Here is a 20,930-nt window from a genome sequence, read left to right on the forward strand (position 1 = left end):
TGTCGCCAAGCTGTGTGGCCAGGCATGAAATCTACAGTCACAGTTACAGTCTGGAAACTTTTTCATCTGCTGAATCTTTTTATTATTGTCAGTTTAAACTTTGAGCCCAATGTTTTAACTAGACATACAAACAGTGTCTTTGCAGCAAAGTGGGCTATGTAATATATACAGTATGTGCCATGTGTTCTCACAATTAAATCTATCTCATAAAGTATAAAATTGGAAGAAGAGCATAAGTTTGCCAGTGACTGAATGTGGAGTTCAGGCACATGGGTCAATATTGGCTGGAGACAGGATATACTTGGCTTATTAAATAAGGAGACACAGAAACCTGATAGAAACACTGAGCAACACACACACACACGCACACACAGGGCATTTACTGGACTGATACAATTAACTGCACTTGCTACATGACTGACTACAATATTTAAAGAAAGGACACATCATTAATGATCTAATTAGAGCAAAAAGAGAAAAAACAGGGAAATTGAAATTCGTCATTGTTTGGAAACTGAACATCCATAGATAATACAAAATGCTGTGATTTACAAAGTAAATGCTAATACATTCGGCACAAAGACAAAACACTAACCCAACCAAAGAGTAATTATAATTAACTACTAATTAACTTTTTTAAGTTGGTGAGAAATTCCCTGAGAATCCTGGATACAAGGAATACCTGAGCATACAGTACAGCAGATAAATTATATAAATCATGCCAAATCAATAATATTACACTATTTACTTAAGCATCATTACAATAAATATTCTGATGTATGTACTGATAATTATGGTCATTCCAGTCAAATTAAATTTGCTTTTACTTAAAAACATAAAATAAGCATGGTCACTGTGATGGCATAATTTTCATGGGGGGGTTTCAGATGTTGGAAAAAATAGAGCGTAATGTTAATGAGCTAAATATATATGTGCATTTAACTGTAATCAGCTGATTTGGGTGTTCCTGCTATTCACTGAAACCAATCTTATTTTGCCACATACTATGCTAACCAATCATCTTGTTACTGTCAGACTTCCAAACTGTCATTCCATAGCGGGGGTTGTTTATTTCTTTCAGCTCCTATAATTAGCAAAGCAGTGTAAACTTGAAAGCACGTGCCAAGCATGATGTCTGTCAGACACGGAGCTGCTCTCAGATCACGAATGAAGTTGCAGAGCTGTTTCAGAATAAACTACAGTGACTGTGTTGATATATTTCTTTATATTTTTCTACCATTATCTACCAGCATGGTTGTGCTGAGAAACTTTTGAGTTTCCTGACAATTATTATTATTATTATTATTAGTCTTATTATTATTACCATTATTATTTTATTAATATTAATATTAGCACTACCAATACGTTATTCTTATTTGAAAATTAGATGTGGAATTTGCATTGTGTACTGTATGCTTTCTTTCCTCCTGCTCTCTTTTTTTCTCTCTCTCTCTCTCAACCTAACCAGCAGCTGCGGATGGCTGCTGAAACAGATTTTGCTCGAGGTTTCTGCCTCTTAAAAGGATGTTTTTCCTTGCCACTGTCGCTAAGTGCTTGTTCTTGGTAGGAATTGTTGGGTCTCTGTAAATAATATTATAAAGTGTCAGTCTAGACCTGCTCTATAGGAAAAGTGAAATGAGAACTACTGTTCTGAACTGGGGCTATATAAATGAAATTGAATTGAACTTCTGACTTGTGCTTCCTCTTTCAGTCCAACATACTGTGTGTGTGTGCAATCTTATGGGTACCTGTGTATGTTTACTGTGTTTTCTTGCAGCATTAAAGTTAAATTACAATAAAGAACCAGCTATTTTGTAATAAATGTGTATATTTAAAAAAAGAGGGTAAGAAGCATCTGCACAATAAGATTTAACAATGAGAAGCTTTTTGATACGTAGTAGCATTTAATTGTATAAGGTTTACAACAATATACAAAAAAAAAATTAGATCAAGAGTTCATACTTTTCTGTTTTGCATCATATCCCTTATCCAGTATGTAGGATTTAGTGGCATCTAGCGTTGACATTGCAGTTTGAATACCGCTCGGATCATCCTCTCGTTCCAAGCGTGTAGGAGAAACTACGGTGGCCGCCAAACGGCGAAAAACACGAAAGGCCCTATCTAGAGCCAGTGATTGGTTTGCCCATTCTGGGCTACTGTAGAAACATGGCAATGCAACATGGCTCCCTATATAGATAAAAACGGCTTATTCTAAGGTAATGAAAACACAATGATTCTTATTTTCGATTATACACTAAAGAAAACATACTTCTAAATATTATATTCCATTTCTGCCAATAGCTCCTCCTAAATGTTACATACTGGACCTTTAAAACATTACACACATGCACACACTGTACAGTATGTTTGGCAGTTAATCATGGCTTAGATATGGGTTGGAGTATGTATTGGTATTTCTTTTTGTGACATAAAAATGATAACTACTTTTTAAATGGTAGAGTGTGTGTCTGCAACTTTTCTGTGCCCATTTGAAACTCAAGCTAAGTCCAGCCATAAAAGTCAATAAATGCAGACTGTTCAGTACTTATAGTTCATCTCTGGAAACAGTCCAAAGATGCAGCCATGAAAACAATGGAGATGTCCCGTCTAGCTCTCTTACAGACCTCCTGGATGCAAATTAAACTGCAGGGAAGAGTTTGAAGGAAGCCATCGACAAACAGTACGAACGAGAGAGAACTGTAATGTTGAGTCTGAGGAGCAGAACAAAGGTAGCACACACATGGAAGACAAAGCTGGAGTCTCATTTACCAACCCCATCGTCAGACAAGAACATCAATTGGACAATTCTGCAAAACCCCAGATCAGTGAATACAGTTATAAAGTTGTGACGAGTGACGTCCTAACTGAAGACCTGCCTTAATGAGAGCACTGACAGATTACATTTTCATGTTGACCCAAAAAGAGAGCGGTGACATGTAAATGTAAATGCAAAGACTGGGGGTGCTGTATTGTCCACTGCACAGCAGGTTAAGTCTTTCAAAATGAAATGTCAAATGCTGTTTTCATTTTGACTGAAATATTGCTTGCATAAAGGGAAAATCCAGTTACACTGTTAATACTGCATTGTCCACTGTACAGTGGGTTACAACTTTGAAAATTAAATGTCAAACAGCTTTTCCATTTTCATTTTAATATAGTCAAGGCCCAAATAAGTAGGTGAAAATTAAAATTGGATTATTTCATTTTAATATTTATATATAATAACACATACATATGTGGAAAATTATAATGCTATTGTGGAATTACAGTTTCAAGTTTATATTATCATTTCAATGTAGTCCAGTATATGCTTCCATAGGTGAACGTCCATTGCTGGTCTGACAGGGCGCTAACTTTCGGTCTTCCACGTGAAAGATGTGCTACACAATCATCCACCACCCCTACTTTTATACCATTATTTTCCACCCCGCTACATAAAGGGCACACTAATTCCTGCATTGTTAACTGAACATTGGCACTGGATGACTTGAGCAGAGTTTTTAATCTTAGACCTAGAAACACAATAAAGTGCATGTAGAGTCTACATTTCCAAAAGTTATTATATTCTAACCTTTATTTAATCAGGTAGTCTCATCAAGCTCAAGATCTCTTGCAAGAGAGACCCGAGTACAGCAGAGAGAAATAGAACAGAGATAACACAACAACACACACAAGCACAAACAAACAGCATCAGAAACAATCACAGACATCTTTAAAGAGATGAGAGATTATAAACAAAATGATAGTGTGTAGTTCTCTTCTTCTTGGCACCACAACTCTATCAAATCTATCCAAACCTATCATGGCACACAAATCTATATGAGCAAAAATATCTAAACATAAACGTGCAGGTGTCGACTGAACAACCAGGCCAGTATTGCAACAAACTTTAATTTCAACACCCACACGGGACAATATTTCATTGTCAAAACAGACTTCAAGTAGATGGCTAACAGACTTGTTGTTGAAATGTTTGTGGGGAACTTCCTGTCCGGATCCAGACTTTGACAAACGCTGTTGCAAAAGACCCCTGGATATTAGCTGTCTGTTTCACATAGCTCTCCAGGTGATAGATATATCCGGGCTGACAGCTCGGTCTGTCAGTGATATTTCAGAATGCCTTGGGTACAGTACACTGCCAGGTCCAACAAAGTTATAATTCAGCAGAGCAGTAATTTGGGTGGCAGAACAGGCTTTGAGTGCCATGTGGACAGATGAGGGATGAAGTGCATTGATCTGACATGGCTTGGAGGGGTGGTTTCAGGGTGGTACTGTGAATTTCAACCTGAGCACTGCTCACATTAATTGTAATAGAGTGCAGGGAAGTAAGACCTGCGTGGTTTGCTGTGTCTTTCTGCAGCAGATGGATATCTAGTTTGGCTTAATATTGATTCTTTTAAAAGGTAGAGAAGTAGGGATATAGCTTTAAAAGTCTTCTGGCAAGGACTGTCTCTTCAAAGTTCAGACAGAGCAGAATTACAAGCTGTAATTAATAGACTATGGCAGATAAAACACTGGCTACTGTGAAGGATGGGGGTGCTTTTAACAGCTACGGTAGGTACAAATAAGTAAGTGCTGGCACAATGAAGTTGGGACAGTAATCTTGAGTCATTGATTTGATACATGCACAATAAGCATTAATTTTAATTCCAGAGTCACATAACTGCTCTTAAAAAAAGAGAACATAATTTACTTATAATAAGTACTGAGTCATCTTGAGACTTTTGTGTACCTTATAGTACACAAAAGGAGGACTGACTCACTTATGGTTTTGAAATATTGACTGGTGAGTTTCAGACAGCACTGTCTTTATCTGGTTTTGGAATGAATACCTTCATTTTACTCTGTTCTGACACAGCGCTGATAGCAGTGATAAGATAACCTTCAGCTCAAAGCCCCTAATGCAGGGCTGTAACACTGCTGTCTACATACCAAATCAAATAGGACATGTTCAATCAATTCAAAATGGGCAGTTGTGTTTAAATATTTCCAGCAACAGTCTGCCAACCCTTCATGGTAACCCTTCAGGTAAGTCTAAACTTACAAACTTTCTGCAGATGTATTAGTCCTTACTTTTAATGTCTGGCAGAAAGGCTATAGTAAAAAACCATCTACCTTTGTGAAAGATGGACCAGCAGTGAAATTAATCCTGACACCATGAAATTAATCCTGATACCATCCAAACTCAACCCACTGAGATTACAGTTTAGACAGAGACCAAGAAAAGACAGAAAAATGTTCCTTTTTTATGTGATGAAAAATAGCTGTGTAATATTAGTTAGAAAATGTGTTGATTGCTGTTGATGCCACTTTTCTAGGGAAACTTTAAACTTCTAGGGATATTTTAAATGTTAAGATTTTCCTGTTGTACAATCAAAAACGGTGGTGGTTGGTTTAATCCTGGTACAGCCATGTAAAGCACTTTATAACTTTGTTTTGAAAAGTGCTATATAAATACATTTTGTTATTATTTCTTCTTCTTATTATTATTAAGTTAACGCAACACCAGTATCTCATATCATAGGAGCCCAGAACCAAGTCATCAGCTGACAGGGGCAAACACAAACAGAAGCCCAGGATGTTGGCTCCTTACTAGTTCAAGTTAGCTAACTAGACTTGGGTTTTGGTAACAACAACAAAATGTTTTTAGTTATCATACTTTGAGTTTCATGCTCACTTTTTATAGAGCTACCATTGAGTCCATCCAATATAATGGTATCACCAGCTGGTGTGGAAACCCAAACTGTCAAGTTTAAGGATCAAAATCTTATTCTGGAGAACAGACAAAAGCGTAGGGGGACAGCCAGATAACTTTAGGTTTATTTAGGTTTTAGGCATATAAAGTCAAATTGTAACATTGTAAGGTATTTTTATAATTTATGTTTTAGAATTTTTGTTACTTAATTGTGATTTTATTGTGACATAACTTCTTTCTTTTGTTCAGCATTTTTTTCTTTTACAAGGGACAGAAATGTAAGTGTGACCTTGAGAAGAAGAAAATGCATCACTGAATCTTGTCTTAACACAAACAAGCCAAAGAAGAACTACACGCCTACATGAAATACTGACAAAAATTTGCAAAGTTATGATTTAAATCATGATATGCAGTATCTGATCATTGAATAACTAAAGAAGACTAAGAATCTGACCAAGAGTTCAATGCCAGCTTTCTTTTTCTCAAAAAGAACTGCCATTTGATCCCAGCCTTAATAGCTACACCTACTGTATGTTTAACTCAACCACAAAGATTACTTCCACTTTAAAAGCAACTCTATAAAAATCTGTTTAAACGTGCTCCCATGTTCTGTCCCATTCTCAGATGACCCAGACAAATTGCATATCCACAGGCAGAGCATGCTCTGCCATGGCTTGCTGGGGAAGGTTGTCATGACATTATTTAGCTAATGATTCCTACAGTTTCACCCCTTTTCCCAAAATAGCTCCAATGTGTAAGTTAGTAATTGACTTTCAGGGGAATTGGAGCTCCACTGATCGATCAGCACTGCTAACTGAGCTATGGACAGGCTGACAGAGCCAACAGGGAAGTTTCTGTATCCAGCTCGGGAGGGATATATATATATAGTATAGTGTGAGAGGAAGAGGGGGTCAGGCCAAATATTGGGAGAAAGATGTAAAGACAGAAAGAAGGAACAGACTTAAATGACAGAAATATAGGCTGAATAAAACAAGTGTGAGAAGAAAGAAAAGACAGAAAAGGGAAAAGAGGACGAAAACATCAGAGATGGGGAACAAGTGAGCTCAAATGGGAGAAAAAAAGAATGTAAAAGAGAAAGACATGCTGAAAGATGGGCCGAGGGGCATAAGAGGAGGAATGAAAATGTGTGTGCGTGTGAGACAGGAAGAGAGACAAATTTGATGCAAAGCACATAGAAGATCTCCCAGGGAATAACTAATGTGGCAAGCTCAAGACGGCAGCTCAGAGAGTTGTCCCTTTCCACTTTGAGACCAGCCCCTCGTGAACTGGAGTAAGACATCAAGCCACAAAGCAGAGGAGGAGAACACCATGACTTTTTTAGAGGGTAATACAGATAACATTCTGACTGTAGACTAGAAGGGAGAAAGATAGAGGTAGTGAGGAGCAGAGAGCAAGGAGGAGATAGAGAACGAAAGACAGATGGAAAGAGGGTTACAGGTGAAGAAGTGGGATGTGAGGAGTCATGTGAGTGGGGCCAGGAAGCAAGAAAACAAGCTGACAGACACCCAGTAAGCATAGATTTGTTGATTTTGGAATTGAAATGATTAAACGACTGTATTTCAGTGGGTAGCAGGTTCTAACTACACACTTAAATCTAGTGATTTAATGATTTGATGTTGAAACAACAGTTATATGTAACCTAGACGTCTAAAATCCTTTAATTTTTCAATCAAATTTCTTACAGTTTACACCTAGATGTCTTTTCACCTGCTAATGACCAAATCCATGCAACAGCAAAGTAGCTCCATCCACATTAATGTAGCATAATTTCTGTCAATTGATAAAAATATCTTTAAATTACACTGAGTTGCTGCTCCCACCAGAATGGTAACATTAAATAAGAAAATAGTAGAACAGAATATCATTGGACTCTCTGATTGAATCTACCTGTATGGGGACTTTGCAAACCTAAGGTAATATATGATACATAGTAATTGTGATGCAAAATAAAATTTTTCTTTTTGAAACAACATGAAAATCTTGTGATGCAAAGCATACTAGGACATTCTGCTTTCTCTCCCATGACTAACAAACTCAGAATGCACCCACCTTTACATTTTACCAGAAATACAAAGAAGGAAAATATAAAAAAGAGAGGTTACCTAGAGGTACATTATTTTCTTCTACAGTGGTTTAGTGGGTGTGTTTTTCCAGAACAAAATAATTAAGTTTCAGTCTGTTCCTCACCAAACAATCCATTCTAGTCCAATATAAAAAGTTACCAAGTTTGAACAGATGCTTTTTATACATACTCTGTGGTTACACAGGATCACACAATGGTTGCAGAGGGAGGTGGATATAACATTTTTGTGGGTGTTTGTATGTTGCTAGTTGTATCTGTACAGATATGGAGACAGAAACAGTCAGAGTGACAAGATGTAACAAATCTACCAAAAATTTGGTTAACAGCAGCAGTGATAATATATTACTTTAAGATGTGTTTTCATCAAGCTGTCACATGCAACATGCATTTTGCCCTGTGACGCCTTTGAGATGTCTCAAAAATATAATGTAAATTAGGATGGTTAAAGCTAACAATTCTCATCAGAACTAGGTTGGAAGAAAGTCAGTACAAATTTAATACAGCCCTGTTGTGACTATGATGTAATTGTTGTGCAAAGAAACTGGCCAGAGTTATTTTTGAATCAAATGCATTTTCATCACCATTTACTGAAAAATATATCTTTAGACAAAAATCTGCTTCATGTGAGCAGAAAGACATTTAAATCTTAAATACATTTTATAATTTAATTGTCAAACTTCTGTATTTCATAATTCACAAAAATAGTTTGGTAGAAACCAAGCTGGAAAGCCTCTCTGTATTTGACTAAATATTTTACTGCTCTTCTTAGATCAGTGTTTCTCTGAAGATAAGTCATGTGTGATAAACTTTTAGTCAGCCACATGACTGAATATGGCAAATGTGCCTTTGGCAATAGAGCCTGTAGCTGTAGAAATCTCTTTATAAACCAGCCCCATAGGGCAAAACAGCACTTAGCATGTCAGGGAACATCCTGTCCTTAGCTCTCCTCAGATAACCCTCTCTCTGTAGACTTATCCACCATCTGATATATGTTTTGTGCTCTCTAGCGAAACCACCATTACTGTGATGGCATTGTTGTACTGAAGTCATTTTGACTGACATGTTACCTCCTCTGACAGATGAAGGTAGTCTATGTGAAAGTGCAAGTTATTCAATCTTATTAATCTCGTCTGAAAATGGTTATGACATAAGCTTTGGGAGAAAAATACTAATGTTAATATTCCCACTTTTGACCACATGGTGGATGTAAAAGTGCCGTGTAGTAACTTCTTAGCTTTGTAGACTTGGAATGTGATTGTTGAACAAACAGTATTTCATGGAGCTGAGGCTTGTGAATTTTGCACCCCCTTTTTTGTGTTTCAAGTTAAAGTTTGCCACTAATGATCTCAGCACGACCCAGTCAACATTTTGGTGATTTGGTTATTTTAGACATTTGTCTTACTTATATCTGTTTCAACAATGTTTCAATAGCATTTCAGTAACTACATATCAAAATGCAACACATTCTATGGGAACGCCTGGAAACATTTTGTTGTACAAAAGCATTGAAAAAGCAAAATGCGCACAGGTTTACAAGTGAGATGCCACCACAATAACGACTGCTTGTTTACTTCCACCTTCTTCTCTGGATTAGTCTGTAGTGTTTGAGCCCATCTGATGCCTCTTACTACAACTGAGAGGAAGCTCTCTCGGTGAATTAAGTCTTCACTGCTTTGGGCTGGTGACAGTAACACCTCAGACACCCAACATTACAAAACCAGATTGCTCTCTATTTCTTTCTCTCTCTCTCTCTCTCTCAGTGAATATAAACCTCACTGGGGGGTTGTGTGTCACTCACTTGACAAGTACTTCCTCCTCCCTTCATGTGTCATGTATGTAAATATATGCACGGCATACCTCGATTATTCATATTTGACACTCATGAAAAAAATATCCTCATTCTGTCTCATTTGGTAAATTAAGATTCAGGCATTAATCATTAATCTCATCATGCTTGCACTTGGGTTAGCTCTCAACTAAAGTCATGTTTTTAACAGGCCAAAAAAAAAGGATTTTTTCATTGATTGTTGCTATGCAACCACCAAAAAGGCATGACAGCAACAGGCACCAGGCAATGCAGCATAATAGTACTGTGTGTCAGGCTGTGGTTAAACACAGGTGTCTCACCACATAGTGCACTTCCAATCACAGGGACACATGCTGGCACCTGTCATCTTTGTCACCGTGTTGGAGCAACAAGAAAAATGCTTGGAAGCCATTAGAAATAAATGCAAAAAAGTAGGATACAGTGATGCTTAAAGATGTTTGTGCATCAAGTAGCCTTTTTCCATACATATGTGCTGGTTTGGCTCGGTTTGACTCAGCGTGTCAGCCCAATGCGGCAGGGATTTGCATCTTCATTACAACAGGGCTACCCGCTTGGTGTGTCTTTAACTGACGTGCTTGTCTTAAGTTGATGACATTTAAAAGCAGTGCCCTCTTGAGCGCTGTTTACTATTGCACTGTGCAACGGTTGTTGGTAGCCAGCTACTTATCATCATGGATTTTCAGGCTGTTGTTATGATTTTGCTTCGCATGTACTGCTTATTGCGTGATAAACAGAGATGCTGAATCGTCCCTGAAAGAAGACAAAGCTCATCTGACGTCACCGCAACCTGCTTGGAGACGGTCGGATGTGCTTTGACCCGACTCTGGAGATGGTCCATCTTCGCCGCGACATACTGTATACAGTATGTGATTTTATATAGCGACATCAATATACAGCGGTGCATTTTTTGGAAATGAAATTGAGAAACTGTATAGATGAAATAACAAGATGGGTATATCAGTTTCTGGCTAATCCAATTAATTAAATACCTGAAAAATTAAGGTAGTTCATCACATTGAGCAAAAATCCTCAAAATCCAATATAACCATTAAGCAGTCCTGCCCACTGATTTGCAACATTGCCCACGTTTAATACAACCACAGATATTAAGGATAGCTACCTCAGTATAAACTGTAAAACAAAATCTCTGCTGGTTGACACATTTTTATCATCTCATGTATATATGAGATGATAAAAATATATAAGATGCTCAGTTTACACACCGTTTTATTTTTAATAGAACTTAAAATATTAGATTTATACTGAGAATATATGTAATCTCTCTTTGAAATCATAAAAACTAGCTGCATGTACCACTACATGACTGCATGTGATAATGTCCTCTTTGAACACGACACTGGTGGGTTTGTACAGTACATGTAGGGAGACAGGACTCCTGCTGGGAGCCCACAGTGTATACAAATGATCTCGGTGTGTCACTGTGCATTCAGTATGAGGGCCGCTCTCTGCAGGTGGGCCGCAGCTATTAGTAAATATATCATCCTTCTTTCAAGCACACTGACACACTGAATTAATATCATATTGTACACGCACACACATTTTCTCAGTCAATCAATAACTATGCACTCTCAGGCAGTTAATTCTATGCATACACTGTATATCACATCACTTTCACATATTGTACATACGTACTGCTCATTTACTGTCCCTCATACATACTCACTGTTACCTCTCATGTACACAATCTCTCTCTCTCTCTCTCTCTCTCTCTCTCTCTCTCTCTCTCATACATACATACACAAAAGAACTCAAGCTCTCTGTCTGAGAGTGCTGGGGTGGTGATTATTCATGGGAGGGAGATGGGGATGAGCAATCAGCGGCCAGCTCATTAATCACACTGGATGCAGACCCTTAATCTCCTTCACAGGTACAGAGGAATCCTCCGCTGCTGCTCCTCATTGCTTCTCTTGTCCCCTTCCTCTCTATCTCACTCTATGCCACCCACTGCCTCATTTTCTCACTGACGCTTTGTTTGTATTCCTGGCTATTTCTCACTTAGTCCTTCTCAGAGTCTTTCACCCTTTTGAAATCTCTGTGACTCTCTGACTGCCTGTCAGTCTTCCTTTCTGACTCACTCTTTCCTTTTCTTCCTGGTATCAACCTCTCTCTCTTCCCTGATGTTCTACTTCAAGTGCCTCCTTGCCTGGCTGTCTCTCAACTTGCTAGCAAAGCCACAATGGTGCTTCTTCTCCAGTAGTGCCACTTAACTAGGCAGCGAACATGCCTTGTTAGGATCAAGACAGAGAGTGAGCCAGTTTCTGTACAGGAAGTGTACAGTAGGAGTATGTGTGTGCAGGAAGCAATGTTTTAAAACAATCTGTTCCATGTTGTATTAATAAGCCAGGAGCAGCAATTTGGCAGGAGATCTGGCTCTGTTCACTCTGTTCACTCGCTTCTACAGCTGCATGAGAATTTAAAAAATAAGGCTGAAAACTTTCACAGCACCCTTACTTTGTGAAACGATGGGTGTTTTGTGTTGGTTAGTGATGAGAACCACTTGTGCTGTTCCGCCACTAAATTAAAATAAAATAAGAGGTTAGTTTATGGTGAGTGCATGATAATTTTACAAAATTGCTACCTCTTGCTTTTTGAAAAAAACAACTTCTAGCATTCCCCAGAACAGAACACACAGTGCGATACGACGGACTGTTAAATTACACTCCTGTCTTTTGTAAAACGACAGGTTTGAAAAGACAATAAAAATGAAAATGTCTTTGCTGGAATATAATAAGATTCTTCTCCAGTACATTAACTGACGTGCGAGCCACTAGTGGAGTTGCTTTTTACAAAAAAACAAACACAAAACAAACAAAAATACCCAATAAAAATAACCCTGCTGTTGTCAACAATATGAATTACCCAAGATATCTACCACAGACCTCCTGGAACTGCATGCTTCCCAGGCCATTTAAAGGGAACAATTGTCTCCCCTGCATTACTTAATGACCAATTTTGCAGGAACGGGCTGCTAACAACAGAGCCCATTTCTGAGGTGGGTGTTGCTGCTAAGCACCTGAGCGCATTGCAAGGCAACACTGGATTTACAGAGGACGAGGCTCTATAATGAACCGGCATCATTTGGTAATGACAGGGCAGAATTCTCTTTACTGTGTCATTCAATCCCTAAGGGTGGGAATAACCTGTCGGGAAACTGAACAGATTAATTGCTTGCCTGGAGGGTTCACAGACATATTTACTTAAGTGGTAGAACTCCACAGATACTAACTTTTGTCATAATACTATACATTGAGAGTTATTTTGTTGCTTATAGCCAGGTCTGTCATTTGAAACAGAATCACTAACCTTTGCTGCAAAGTCCCTTTAAGTCCAAGCCTGTAAATTGCTAATACGGTTAAAACAAAAGTTACACCAATATTGGCTTTTAAGCTTGTCACATTGCAAGTCATTTCTCCACAGCTTTTCCAATATTTCTTCTGTTATGACTCCTGAAGGTCAAAGATACTGCGACCCTCTGGCATTATCAAATTGCATTGACTGAGATGAAAAGAGAGCTTGTAGGCAGCCATGTTTTTCACGACATTTTTCTTTTAATAGAGCTACAGAACACGTCTGTGCTTTACTTTCAGTCTTTTCCTGAGAAAAAGCCTTTGCTTTTCCACATTCTTTGATCTTGAAATTTCAAGCTGTAAACTTGCTGTAACTCAAAAAATATATATGACAATGTATAACTATAAAAATAAAGTCAATTTGTTTTGACTTTCATTTTAAACTAGCTTGTGGCAACAAGCTGAAAAAAATTTGACAAATCAATCTGATTAAGAGTTATTTGGGAAGCTTGTACATGTTCCAAACTAATAAATATCATTATTGTACATGTAGCCAGTTTGCTTTCTTAAAGTCTACAGTATTTACATTATGAATAGAGCAAAGGTACATTTTCATTTGCTTGCAGGCAAAAACATTTAGTGGCTTCTATAACTTCACGATCCATTAAAAAGTATAGTCTGAAAAAACATGGTAAAAGAAGAAGAGTACATATGTAGCATTTAGAAGACCAAGTTCGTAACACAGCTTGGATAAAATGTTATCTTCCTTTGGTTTGATAAAACTGACACTTTAAGTCTCAAAGGCCAAAAAAGTCATCCTGCTCTGAGAGGCTTAATGGAAACAAGCTGACAGTCTGGAGCTAATCTCCCATACTTCATTTGGCCGGATGAGACCCAATTCATTAAAGTGATACTCTCATCCGATAGCAGCATAAGATCTCTGACAATCTGGATAATCTTTCATCTTTATGGAAACAAAGAAAGACCCCTCACCCTCCCTCTCTCTCTCTCTCTCTCCCCAGCTATGCCTCCTACTGTAAACTGCAAAGGCATTTTCTGACAGGGTTGGCTAAGTGGTCTTTCACATTTTAAAGCCCTTTCAGCCTTGGGGAGGAGGAGGGTAAGAGAGATTAGTGGCCTGCAGCACAACTCTGCACTGTAGGAGCCACAGCTTGACCTGACCTGAGGGTACGCCTTGATAGAGGCTGAATGCACAATGAGATGTACTGAGTGTGTGTGTCTGGGTGGATGCATCCGCACAGGATTGTATGCGTTTAAATGTGCATGCATGCATCTCGACTTTTGTGCAGGGAAGAATAAAATCTACGTACATTTTCTGATGTAGACACATGCACACGTTAACCAAAAATAGTCTGATCAGAGCTGTAGGATAGAGGAATAGAAAGACCAATAATTTTCTTTCATGTGGCTCTAATGAGGCCTTTTTCCCCCTAGAGAAACCACTCCAAGGTTAAAGAGGTCAATGGACTCTTGAGTTCAGACTGGTGAAGTGATGAGAGCAAAACACTAGGTACTGTATATTGAATTTGATTTGTTACAGTACAACTTAGAGAGGTCATGTTTTTTTCTTCAGAGAGAAAGAGAGAGGTTGACTGAGCTAAATGTGAGAAAAAAAACAGAAGCTAATGAGACTATATCTACAGAGACAAAGGAAACAGTCAGAAAACAGCATTTTTTCTCTTTTATTTAATCTCAAATGAAGTACTGGAATGAGGTTATATGCTCTGTTTTTGCATTGATAAAACACAAAAGTATTCTGTCAGAACTAATGAGTGCTGTTTTACAGTGTGACAAATTAAAATCACTTATGTAGCATTACCCTCCTGCACATACTACTCATTTTTTTAATGGTTATATTGATTTTTATAGATGAATATTTAAAAAAATAATTTATAGTTCTCTCGAACAATGTAACGTTTTAATGAAGATGCGTATCAGATGGGATTTAGAAGTGAGCCAGGATCCAACATAACTGCAAGTTGAATGACCAGTCACTGGTCCGTCCAGGCTGGTGGTGGACGATGGAGGATAAGTGGAGTGATAAATATCACCATCTGTACTATCAGTTAAATACATTTTAAGAACAGTAAGATATAATAATTCTGAGAGGGTAAATACTTGGAAATTGCAGCTTAATTGCTTAAAGGGACAGTTCACCCCAAAATCAAAATACATATGTTTCCTCTTACCTGTAATGCTAGATTGTTTTGGTGTGAGTTGCTGAGTTTAAGAGATATAGGCCATAGAGATGTCTGCCTTCCCTCGCATATAATGGAACTATATGGCACTCGGCTTGTGGTGGTCAAAGTGCCAAAAAATACATTTGAAAAACTTAAAAGCAATATCTCTTTCCAGAAATTATGACCCGGTTACTCAAGATAATCCACAGATTTGTTGCAGTGTCATGTAGGAACTATTTTCTTTCTACCGATAGTTCCTACATGAAACTCTTCACAACAAGGTCTGGGGTTACTCACCACTTCAAAACTCCAAAATGTACCATAGCTCGAGTACAGTGTACACTCTAGGATATCGTCAAACCTCTGCATCAGTTCTCAGACATCGTACAAACAGAATTATTCCTCTAGCCACAGTACTGCTATGGACCAGAAACACAAATGCATAGAAGCATAGAAGAACTTTGTGAAGTGCAAGGGGTGATATAATGATTGGACATCAGGGGAGGTGGCATCAGACAATATTTTATTAGAGAAAAAGGTATCAGGCAGTATCAAGTGAAGCAGCCATATAAGACAAAAATAACATTTCCAGTTTGGGCATCTACCCTTGAAAATAAAATCGCAGAATAAAAAATAAATTGTTTAACGAGATTTAAACTAATTTGTTTTGTGTTTAATGATCACACCTACTGAGTAAAACCATCAATTTACTGACTGATGTAAGTTTAATGTAAATGTGTGTGTCAGTTTCACTGCAGAAATGTTGTAGCACTGTGAGAGAAACACACTGATAATTAGGCCCTAGGAGTTTAAAGAACATTTTTGAAAATGTCTCTATATTAAGAAAAATAGCATTAAATAAACTGATAAAGAAGTTTATAGCTTATTTCTCAATAACTATTTTTACTATTTTCAGCTGTAACAAAAATAACAAGATACACCTGTGTTGCAAATGCAGAAACAGAGGCAGGTCATTTTTAAATGATGTAAAGTTTACCCAACCCATATTGCCTACTTAGTAGGGTTGGGCAATATGATATGTACTGTGAGATGATAAGAAAATTTAACAACCATCATACTGTTTATACTGTGGTATAAACAGTAGTGTACACTTGGATATATTAGGCTATTATGGGTAATGTTGCAATATTAGATTTTTCAATAGTAACCCAATGGCATCTTTTGTTAGACCCTACCTGCCAGGTAAACACCCACGCCTTTCCAACTCCACACCCCTATTTTGAAACACAGGCTTTTGGTTAAACATTTGTAGTCTCCAAGCCAAAACCAAGATACTCATGTGATGTCACTTTAGTTATTTTCTCAGAGTTGACAAATCTGCTCTAGGAGGCACAGAAGACATTGTTTATCTGTTTTCATAGGTTGAGAAGTACATGTAAAATCAGTGATGTGCTCCTTTTAAAACAGCTTTTAGGATTCTAATTTAAAGTGGTAATGTATACAAGTTAATATAAACCAAACCTTTGAGCAGGAAAGCTATTTTTTCTTTGATAGAATGCCTTGAGAATGTAATAATTTTAGCAAATCACTTTAACCCCAGAATTTTATTTAAAAAGGTAATTCAAACTCGGTCACCCCCCTCCCCGTCATTTTACTGATGCCTCACAAGATTTGTGTGAGAAGTTTTTACAATCAACAATATAAAGCGGATTACCCCCCAAGACCATGTTTTATATGCCAGGACATTCTTAATTATTTTAGCAATTGTTAAACCTGTATCGCTGTCCTTTTAATCTGAAATCATATCCCACATAAAATCAACCACATTCAGCCTTTCTTAAGTTTCTAAAAGAACCTTTTGACACAGTTGGGCCCAGTATTTTATTGATTAATATTGATTGACTGGGTTGGCATCAAGGACACAGCACTTAGCTGGTTTTATTCTTACCTTAGAAAGAACCTACACGGTCACCATCGGTAACTACTCATCCTCTACAACTCACATTGCCTGTGGTGTACTGCAAGGTTAAATTTTAGGTCCAATTTCGTTTTATATTTACATGCTTCCACTTGGCCAAATAATCCAACGTCACAACGTCTCTTTTCATTGCTATGCAGACTACACACAGATATTCCTTCCCCTGAGACCTGATAACCCAAAAAGCCTAACTGTCAACTGTTGGATGGCACAACAACATTTTCTTCAACTCAATAACTCAAAATTAGAAATCAAAGCGTTCAATCCCCCAAACCCTATCAGTCTCATTGAGGCTGAAGTGCCTCTACCCTGGAAATCCAAAAAATGCTTCTAGAATGTGAAAAAAAGTATCAATAAGGGCAGCGATGGAAGGGGATGTAGTTGGATAGACCTAAAACCAATCAGAGCAATGACATGTTTGACGTTACGTAGCGCTGAGCAACGGTGCGGTGCTTGGTCCGTTTTCAAGCAGGCCTGGTCACACATTTTCTCAAATTACAGCTAAACAGTAAACACTAAAATGTGTTTCTGAAAACATCTGAGGCGGGAAACAGGCAATGCAGTAACAGAATCTTGATTCATATTTGATCAGCACTGCCTAGGTTGACACTTTGATCTGAGTTTCGTGAGCCTGGACAAAGCCTGCAGACTAAAAGCAGGCCCAGACGTACAACCAATCAGAGCAGTGAAACGTGTGACATGTGACTTTTCAAATGGGGGGGTTCCTTCAACAACACTACTAAATACCAGACGGTGTAGTCCCTCATTCGTCCAGGAGAAAAGGTTTCAGTCGTAGTCATCTGGACACTGTTTTCAGAATCAAGACGTTTCGGCTCCCATCCGGAAGTCATTCTCAATTGTGAAAAAATTGGACGGGAACTGGAAATTTAAGCTAATCTGAGTTACATAAGCCCTGCCCTCAGGAGGGAATCTGCCTGAGTATCTGTTAATAGCTAGTTTCACCTGAAACTGACCTAATAGTTTCCAAGATGGCCCAGTAAACAGTAATCAGGCCTATTGTTTTCTGGCTGTATCTACTTCATCACTGTTAAGTGCCTGATTAGCATGTGATAGGCGTGACCAAGGTGATAATACACAGACTGAAACCTTTTCTACGATACTACTAAATACCCATATGCAGTGGTTTTTGGCTGAAAAAAAGTTGTTTTGGGGTTTAGTTACTCTTTAATTTTGTCTTGCTTTGTTTGGCATTTCTGTTGTTATACTGCCTTCTGGGTATCCTGTTTCTGCTTTGCCTTATCTGTCAAAGCACTTTGTAAACTCTGTTTTTAAAAGGTGCTATATAAATAAAGTTATTATTATTATTATTATTATTATTTGTAGAATTATGAACGGACATCTATACACTTGAGTGTTGGTTGATTTATCTCATTTACCATCAAGATTAAATTACTGCGCATTTCTGTGAGTTCCAGGAATTCAGGCTCATTTTACTTTACAGTAGCTACATAAAACAATTGGAAAATGCATTTTTGGATTAAATAATTACAACTGACTCATGTTAAAATCTCTGAATATGTATGATGTAAAACATCACCAATGCCGCCATGTTCTTGCTTTTCAGTGCTGGCCCACATTACATCTGTTGATGAAGTCTGTGTCTCTGCACCAGGGTTTGTGATTTAATAAATCTAATGTTCCCATAACAGAAACCTTAATTAAATCTTAAAATACATTTTTATCTGATTAAGATAGGTCTATAGAAACAACCTGATTTAGAATATTGTTTTGGTTGGGCATACTCCCACATTATAAATAGACCAGTATAAAATATATTTTCTCCTTTCTTTTACACATTGGTAAAATGTGGCCTGATTAATTAGCAGAAAAGCGAACTAAACAGGTATTATAACATTGCGCCATTATAACCACTAACAGGGTTTTTAAAAAGCTGCTGATGAGTTGATGAAGTTGATTAATTGCTCCATATTTTCCCCTGGAGTACCCTCTCTCTCTCTCTCTCTCTCTCTCTCTCTCTCTCTACTGTGCAATGAATTATGGGAGAATAAAGTTTGTCTACACCATGCATACACCACACTACTCAATTATTATGGATCCCCCAAGCATGACAGGAGTTTTGAAAATAATTATGAAAGTTTCAGGCTAAATTCCTGCATGCTTAATGATTAAACTATATGTGGGGGTTGAACTGTCGGCTCAAAGTGAGAAGGACGTGGGTTTGATCCCCAACTGGACTCTTTCCATACGAATCTGACCTCAAGTAACAAGTGACCTGTGTGTTAACAGAAGATAGTATATGCTAATATTTGTCACACACTGGCTGTCACACTAACAATGCAGGTGTAAGCAATCTGACCGAAGGCATATTTTCTGTCCAACAACTCGAAGCATGCCGCAAAAGGTTGACAACCATAGAAGCTCAGCCACAGCTGATTCAGACCTTTTTGTAATCACAGTCCATATATCAATAGCATCGTTAAACAAATAAAAAGTTATGATAGACACATTGTGAAAAGTAGATTTATTGTTATTGTTATTGTTTATTGTCGATCTTCATGGGAAAGTAGGGGGATCTCTTCTGTTTCAACTTCATCAGCGATCAAGAATGCATATGCGATTTCTTCAGCCATAGCTATCCGAACATGGTCTGCAAACTACAGGTAGCCTACAGATGGATCTTAGATGATGTAAATATGTCTGTGACTTCCTGTATATTTTTTGAAGGCTGCTGGAAACTGTCCAACTTGACTACAGCTTTGTGTCACCATCCCCTGCTGCTGCCTCCTGATCTCGTCCACTTTCCAGGCGAGGCGCTGTTCATCTCGAGCGAGCCTAATGACTTACCTACATACAAAAGGTGTGGTAACTGGTCAAAACCAACTCATCAAGATTCATGGGGGAGCTCATAATTTAAGTCAAAACTTCATATGTGTTATTCAATATGAATTATGTTTTTAAATTATACAGTACAGGGCAAAGTAATATTGTGGATTAAACTGAGAGATTATCAACAGTTAATGTTAGCATAGTTGCTGATTTGGACCTCAGTTTATAGGAGGCTAGGAAGAGCTGCATTATTTTGCTCTGTTAACTATTAAATGTGTTTATAGTCGAGTTAATGTGACTTGTTGAAATTTGAGTAAATAAAACCCTTAACTCACTGCACACCTGATTTGCTTGGTCCCTCACAGGGTCAAATCATAAAAATGTCAGACATTACAGAAACCTGCGACAATCATCCCAGGGAGTCCACCATCATTATATTTCATTCTCTTATGCACCTGTCTTACAGAATTGCATTAGATTATGTACAATTGATTGTGAGAATGAGTAAAATTCAATATGTCGGGAGTAAAGGGGAATTTACTTACATGGTCAGACCGAGATGTGACTACAATCATATACTGTAAATGTCTGGTTTCAGCTCAGTGATAGACTGGCAGCTGGTTTGGACCGACTCTCTGTCTCCCAACCAGTGCAGTCTACAGCCCACTGCAATCCTGATTGTCATAGCTGAGTTCATGACATTAAGGCGTCAAACTGAGAAGCTTCTGAATTTCTTTCTAGATTTCTGATGTGTAGTACAACATCACATCAAGGTGTTCCACATGAGTGTAGCTTGTAGCTGGGATTTAGCCTGGCAAACCAAAAGAAAACAAACTGCATCATCTTGGTACAAAAAAGCCTCCGAGCTTTAACCCTCAAGCCAGCTCAGCGCATGTTGTTATAGAAGACTGGGTTGAATTAGAGCTTGTTGCCACAGGAGATATTGAGTACTAACAATCTGCTGGGAGCATGCAACATTGAGCTGAGCCGCAGAATCAGACCACACCCCTGAGAATAAAGACTTTGGAGATTTGGGATTACCTGCTC

The 20,930-nt window shown here is 38.0% G+C and overlaps 1 protein-coding gene across 4 annotated transcripts in view; it reads right to left on the minus strand.

Annotated features, from left to right (window-relative positions):
- fstl4 (follistatin-like 4) overlaps positions 1-20,930 on the minus strand; it is a 223,648-nt gene that overhangs the window by 35,464 nt on the left and 167,254 nt on the right. The window lies entirely within an intron of this gene.

Source organism: Siniperca chuatsi, linkage group LG14 (assembly GCF_020085105.1).
Source record: "Siniperca chuatsi isolate FFG_IHB_CAS linkage group LG14, ASM2008510v1, whole genome shotgun sequence".
Taxonomy (NCBI): domain Eukaryota; kingdom Metazoa; phylum Chordata; class Actinopteri; order Centrarchiformes; family Sinipercidae; genus Siniperca; species Siniperca chuatsi.